The 6,000-nt window shown below is 48.2% G+C and overlaps 1 protein-coding gene and 1 long non-coding RNA gene across 2 annotated transcripts in view; one reads left to right on the top strand and one right to left on the bottom strand.

Moving 5' to 3' along the window:
• Positions 1 to 216: 216 nt before the first annotated feature.
• LOC118981996 (uncharacterized) lies at positions 217 to 5,272 on the bottom strand. The gene is made up of 3 exons (XR_005065449.1): positions 4,955 to 5,272; positions 1,536 to 1,613; positions 217 to 561 (listed from the first exon to the last, which is right to left on the bottom strand). It is a non-coding gene; the product is annotated as an uncharacterized LOC118981996 (long non-coding RNA).
• Positions 5,273 to 5,381: 109 nt separating this feature from the next.
• The window catches only part of SLC16A1 (solute carrier family 16 member 1), a 40,049-nt gene continuing 39,430 nt past the window's right edge, over positions 5,382 to 6,000 (top strand). The window contains exon 1 of the mRNA XM_037038898.1: positions 5,382 to 5,570. The gene's annotated coding sequence lies outside the window, so the exon portion shown is untranslated. The remainder of the gene's footprint in view (positions 5,571 to 6,000) is intronic.

Genomic DNA, 6,000 nt, shown 5'->3' with positions numbered 1-6,000 from the left:
CCATCAGCAAATTCATTTTAGATATTTAAAAACCATGTAAATATGCCGTATTATCAGTCATTGCAAATATTTTAAAAATGTGGTAAATAGTACATACAGTATAATTCCTTGAAAAATATGTTATTTGTGCATGAAAATATTCTCAAAAACCCAAAGAAGCAGTAAAGCAAATCCTTGACCACCAAAATTATCAAACACATGAAAAGTCAGTGATTAGAAATAATCATTTTTTACTAATTTGTTATGTTGAAGAAATTTTTATTGCAACCAATTTGTTTTCTACCAAACTCTTCTGCCCATATTATCTCCTGCTTGCAGAAACCCAGAGAAGCCAACTGATTAGAATGCCAGAGTGCAGGCCAGTGAGATTAAAGGAAGAACTGAAACAGAGCAGGAAGGTTAGGGAGGGGCTTGGCGTGCATCGCACCAACGCGGAGTGAGTCTTCCTTCAACAAGTGGCGAGTTCATCTCAGGTCCAGATCCAGCCCTTGGGAAGCGGAGGCACTACACTTGACACAGAACATGAAACTAGAGGAAGATGTTCTGAATGAGAGTTCTCTCCTTTAAAGAAAGAATGTTTTTTTTAGAATTGGCATTATCTCCTTTACCCTAGGTATTTGCCTGGCAAACTTCTTTTTCATGTAAGGGGGACCACCCCCCCTAAAAAAACTGGAATTATCTTCTGGAAGGTGGGCCCCTTGTAACACATGCTTCCCTCACTAGGTGAGTTTTCTAGGAAGGCATCTGCATCAGTGTACCAGCCAGTATTATTGTGAGAGGCTGCGTTTGGCTTCGGTGACTTTTTTTTTTAAGATTCTTACAATGTATTTGCCCATTTCATGGTGGGTGATTTTTTAGCGTACCTGCTTATACTACGCTGAGTATTCAACAGTTTTTGCCAAAAAACCGGCATAACCCCCCACCCTCCCTATTCACCCAACTTCTCTTCCCCAGATGAAAAAAGTCCTCAAAGAAAAACATTTTGCTGATGTGGAAGAGGTGAAACAAAACATGGCAGAAGCACTAATACACATCAAAATTGACAAATTCAAAACTGTTTTGAGCAGTGGAAAAAAGTCTCGATGGGTATATTGCATCAAATGGAGAGTACTTTGAAGGTGAGTGAAATTTAAACATGTAAGATACACATAAATTACTGTTTTTTTTGGTCCCCCCCATATACGGTACAAGAGCAAATTTCATTTTCATTTCCCTTATTAAATTATGAATTGTAAATGGGGGAGTGTTCTTAATTAAGTATTATTGTACTTAAAAAAAATCCTTTCCTGATTATTTGGTAGTATGGAGATAACAGCACCTTCTTATCTCCTACCTCCCAGAAACGATGGAGTGACTGAGAATGTAAGTGAAGCAGTTGAGTTCCAGAGTAAACACTCTGTAATTTTATTATTCTCCTTTTCCACATAAAGCAATTGAGCAACTTTCACAGCTTGAATAGTAACCAGTTATGAATTTTCAAATTTTATATTTTCAGTGCTTATCCCATTACTAGTTTCTGAAGCTATAACTCTTACCTTGAAATCTTCAGAAGTTTTGCTTGCTGAACAAGCTTGTGAACAGTAGATCACCCATGCCTCATCCAGTCTACCAACCTTTAAAACAAAAAGTGAATCTGGGGAATTTTGCGACAAAGACAAAAGCTACTAGAGCAAGCACCATGCCTTCTCTGATTTTGAAAAAACCCATTAATAAATTATTTTTTTAAAGACCGCACTTGTCACAGTAAGATCCTGGTGCCTGGAGATCTCCTCCTTCTTATCACGCCATTTATTAGATGTGTGGCCTTATCTTCTACCCTCTCTGGGCTTTAATTTCCATTTTCATAAAATGTGGGAGGGAGGCTATGCTAAATGACTTTGAACCTCCTCTCAGCTCTAAATTTCTGATTGCATGCTTAATAGCTCATTTCTTCACTGTCTCATGGATCAATCAGACAGAAAACTTAGCAGAAAAGCAAGAATGTTATTTGTATCATTTCATTATTTTTGCTAGCCCACCCACCTACTACTTTTTCAAATAAAAACCCTGGTGTTGCTTTTGATCCTTGCCTCTTATACACTTTATGGACAAATTATAATAATATCAATTTGTAAACATTTGTAGAATGTGTCCAAGTTTTACTAATCACTTTTGCAAGTACTAGCTGATTTGATTATCACAACAGCTCAGGCTGGCCGATGTTACCTTTAATTTATTTGGTAGAGAAACTGAGGCCGGGAATACTTGGGTGAATTAACTGTCCAAAATAACAGGTAGTAAGTTATGTAAACAAAGCCCATACTCTTTCCAAAATAGTACAGTTCCTTCTGGGGGTAGATCCAGATGCTGTGGGGCCTCAGGCATGTATAATTTTGAACATCTTCAAGAAAAGGAATAAAAAACTACAACAAATGCTAAGATACTAGAACGGATTGTTAGGGGTCTTATTAAGCGAGGGGCCTTTAGAATCCAGTTTCATGGTTTTTCATCACTGTACTTTTATTTAGTGCTGACTATATGACAGTCACTGAAGTCAATACTAACTTTATTATCATAACAATCCTACGAGGCAGGTACCATTCTTGTTTGACAAAGCAGAGAACGAGGCTCAGAGAGGTAAAATGAGTTGCCTGAGGACACAGAGCTAGGAAGTGCCAAGGTGGAACTGAGGAAACCTGGCTGCCAGGCCCACATTGTCAATCTGCCACAATCTATGCTTCTCTACAAGCCTTCTTTTGAGGCTTCCTGTGAATCATCTTATTCCCTCCACATACCATAGTTCAGGCCCTGGTAAGTTCCGGTCTGAACCAGTCCTAGATTGTCTCTTTAACTCCCCTCTCCTGCCAACTTCCCTAAACGCTGCCTCCGCCCTAACAACCCCAAAGCACTGCTGTTCTGAGTCCCAGCCACCCCAATGACCCGAAGTGCCTTCCCCTAGGCAATTATAATTCATAAGCATACTTGGCCCAAGATTCTAAACTATCTTCTGCTAACAAGTCGAACTGTCACTGAAAGCTTTTTGTTTTTTTGAAAGAGACCTAGTGGGTGAGAGGAAAGCACATGAGAGCCCTCAGAACTGGGTCCCTCATGCCCACTCCACCACAATCTCAGGTTCTTCATCTGCAAAGCAAATACTTATGGCCAACCCCACAGGGTTGTCTGGATTAAACGTGTGTGCACAGGGGAGGACAGGGTTGGGGCACACGTCAAAAGGTGGTTGATTTCCGCCCAATGCGATCTCCCCAAACAACTCCGAAGCTCTTGGGAGGCAGGGGCCTGGGCTCATACATTTTTGATATTTCTCTAAAATCCTGCCCTGACTGGGTAGTACAGCTAACTTAGTTAGAGAATTGTCCCCATATGCCAAGGTTGCAGATTTGATCTCCAGCCAGAACACATAAAAGAACTAAGCAAAGAATGAATAAATAAGTGGAACAACAAATCGGGTTCTCTCTCTCAAATCAACTTTACAAGAAAGTCCTGGACATCAGAGACACTCCATAATTACACACTTTGGTATGTGACCTTGCTCAAGACCCTACAATGGCTCTTCTGACACAGTCAGATCCTGGACTAGAGTTGCCCACTTACGAATTGTGACCTCTGGAAAGTTACTCAACCTCTCTGAGCCCCGGGTTACTCGTTTGTAAAATGTTAGTACTAGTAGTGAGGCAGGATAGTAAGAAGCTAGGAGAATTTCTGGGCAAGTGGAATGGGGAAACTGAGACAGACAACCGAACAAACTAGCTGAGCAAGTCACAGCCAGACAGGTCACCTCCCTGGAGATAACATCCAGGCCTTGGATATACTTCAGCTCCAGGCCCAGAAAAGCAGCAAAAAGAGGTGGGTGATACCAGGACCAGCTGCAGTGATGAATGACAATCCCCGACCCCACCCCCAGCGCTGACCAATCAATAGAGACCATGAACCTGAAAGAGCACACACCTGGAAAACTGATGCATATTCCGCTAAAGTCCTTACCCTACACCTCCCATAAAATCCCACCTGCGAGAGAACTAAAGCCCTCAAGACCAAGGACCCAGCGCACTCTTCACTTTTCCCTTCTCCTTTTTCTTCCTCTACAGGCACACGTCTCCTAAGCTCTAAGAGACCTCACAAGACTTGCAACCTGGGGACCAAAGGGGCAGCGGCAGCCCATCTGGGCTAACCCTCTGAACCTGTTTTCAAAGTCCCCTCTTTTTCGACTTCTCAGTGAACTGAAGCAGACCCGCCTAGGCTCTCCCCAGTAGATTCTTCTATCCTACACCCTTCCTCATTTCACTGTCCCCAGCTCTAAACTCCTATTGTGAAATCTTTCCTGCATGAAGTCAAGAACCCACATGCTACAGGTCAGGGGGGAGGGGATGGGCAGACCCGCTTTGGGTCAGGTCCCCTTTCCGGTAGCCGTAGCACCTAAGGGTTGTGAAGATAATTCAGGGGAACTGCTAAGGGTATAATCAGCCTTTCCAAATTGTTAGCAATAACAATACTTGGTTCCAAACGTTCAGTGTCCCTAAAAACTACGGCCTCGCCCTGCAATTTCATTTGCCCACCTTTCAGATATACACACCCTCCCCTCTTGGGACCAGTGTAGTCACCCTTAGACCCACTCTGCTGTCCTGACTTCTGTGTTTAATAGCCACCACTCATCAAATCCCACAGGCCAGGGCCTGTAGGAAGAAAATTCCATAAATTCTCTCGTCAAAACCACCCAAAGAGCCTATGAGGTCGGTTCCATTACTGCTGCCGGTTTAGAGAACAGGAAACGACCCCAAGGATTTCCGCGGCTTCCCCGAGGTCAGGGAACTCCAGAGGCGACCCCCACAGCCCGCGCTCTTAACCGCCGCCCCTCCACCTCTCCCCCGCGGTCCCCCCGCGCCCATTCCGACGCGGCCCGGTCCCTCCACTTCCAGGCGCCTCCCCGCGCCTCCGCGCGCGCGCATCGCCCCCACACCTGAGTCAGGCCCCTAGGGGCGCGCGGCACCGGTCCTCGGCGGCTTTCCCCTTTTTACGTCAGAGACCCGGGGTGAGACCGGCACCAGTGTGCCGCACGCGTGCAGGTCTCCACGAACTCCTCGGACGACGGAGAAGCCACTCCCTCTGCGGAGAAGAGGGTCTCTGGCCCCGCCATTGGGCTGGGGACCGGCGCACGGGTCCCGCCGGGCTGCAGGTCACGTGGCGGAGAGGGGGCGCCGCGCGCGCGAGCGAGAGCACTCCCCGGAGCGCGCGCCCGCGCCCGAAACCCTGTGGAGGCGCGAGTGGCAGTTGGAGTGTTAAGTACGGAGGTTGGGGGAGGAGGGGGGGCGGCGGCCGGGAAGGCTGACTCCGCCCCCTTTGCGCATGCTCGGCCCCCCCCTCTTAACCCCGCAGGTTATAAAGCCTCCTCGCCGGCGGGGCCCGACAAAGTGCTGGCGAGCGGCGAGGTGACTAGTCAGCCTCCTGGGTGCTGGAGGGAGTCTAGGAGGCAGCGGGCGAAGGACGCGACCTGGGCCCTGGGCCTCGCGGAGCTCCGGCTGCGCCGCCTCTGCGCCTCGTCACGCACACGCTTGACGCCGGAGCCGCGCATAACGGTTAGTTGGGTAATCGCCCGCGGCGCTGGGTGCCGACCCCGGGGTGCCTTGGCTGCCTCGGCTTCTGGGAGGGAGCCTCGGGCAAGCGGGGACCTTGGTCTCCGGGGAAGGGAGGCGGCCGGGCAGGAGCAAGTGGCCAAGAGCAGCCGCGTGGTCCAGGAGCGCCGCGTTGGGCAAGGAGACCTTGAGGCGCTGGGGACAGCGCCTCTCCCAGCCGAGCTGCGGCCCCCGCGGTCAGGTGCCAGTCACCGGCCTGGCCGAGAAGTTGGGTCCTGGTACCGGTGACCTTGGGGAAGTCGTTTCCCCACTAGTCTTCAAGAGGCTCCTTAAGAGATGCTTTTGATCTGAAAAAGGGACAACGTGGGGGTGACTCACGTGGTGCCTCCAGACTCTCTTGGCCGCATTCTGCTCCGAGGAAAGGGACTCTCGG

This window comes from Sturnira hondurensis, unplaced genomic scaffold (genome assembly GCF_014824575.4).
Source record: "Sturnira hondurensis isolate 20B ecotype Veracruz unplaced genomic scaffold, ASM1482457v3 Scaffold0024822, whole genome shotgun sequence".
Lineage (NCBI taxonomy): Eukaryota > Metazoa > Chordata > Mammalia > Chiroptera > Phyllostomidae > Sturnira > Sturnira hondurensis.
This window is presented reverse-complemented; position numbering and strand designations above follow the sequence as displayed.